Genomic DNA, 930 nt, shown 5'->3' with positions numbered 1-930 from the left:
GTGGCTTAAACTCATGCCGGGCACGTGTGCGTGCATGCCCAAGATCCCAAGAGGAGAAAGGAGGAGAGGGGATTGAGGCGTGGTGATTTCTGGCTTCCTGTCTCTATGTCTCTCTCTCTCTCTGGCGAGCGCACACCCCCTATAGCAAAAACCTCTTCAAAAAAAAAAAAAAAATTACAGCCTACACCTTGTTAATATCAAAAATTTTTAAGTTGAACCATCATAAATAGGAATCATCTACACTTGTTTTTAAGGCATTTTATTTTTATTTTTTTTAGAGAGAGTTTTGCTATAGGGCATGTGCGCCCACAAGGGAGACAGAGACAGAAAGTTAGAAATCATCCCCCAGGGGAGATGGCCACTCTGCAATCCCTTCTCCTCCATTCTCCTCTCGGCATTTTGGGCACACACACGCATGTGCCTGGCATGAGTTTTAAGCTGCCAGGTCCCAGACTCAAACCACGGTCAACTACATGGGAGTCCAGCCACGTAACCATTCAACCATTACACCATCTGCTGGTCCCTTTAAGATATCTATAAAAAAAAAAAAAAAAGTTTTAAACCTTTTAATTACATTATTACACTACAAGAGTTATGATTTCTATTACCATGATTTCCAAATAAGTAGTAAACATATAAATCATAAAAGGCGTTAAGTACATTTTGTTCGTTTGTCTTGTTTTATTTTTGAGAGAGACTGTTGCTATAGGGCATAGGCTCTCCTAGGACAGACAGACAGACAGACAGAGAGACAGAAAGTGAGACATCACCCTACAGGGGGGTGGTCACGCCTCAATCCTTCATTCTCCTCTTGAGATCTTGAGCACGCACGTACATGCGCACCATGTGAGGTTTTTTTTTTCTTTTTTTTTGCTATAGGGCACGTGCGCTTGCCAGACAGACTGAGAGAGACAGAGAGACAGAAGGCGA

This window comes from Tupaia chinensis, unplaced genomic scaffold (assembly GCF_000334495.1).
Source record: "Tupaia chinensis unplaced genomic scaffold, TupChi_1.0 Scaffold000041_1, whole genome shotgun sequence".
Lineage (NCBI taxonomy): Eukaryota > Metazoa > Chordata > Mammalia > Scandentia > Tupaiidae > Tupaia > Tupaia belangeri.
Note: the sequence above shows the minus strand (reverse complement) of the source record.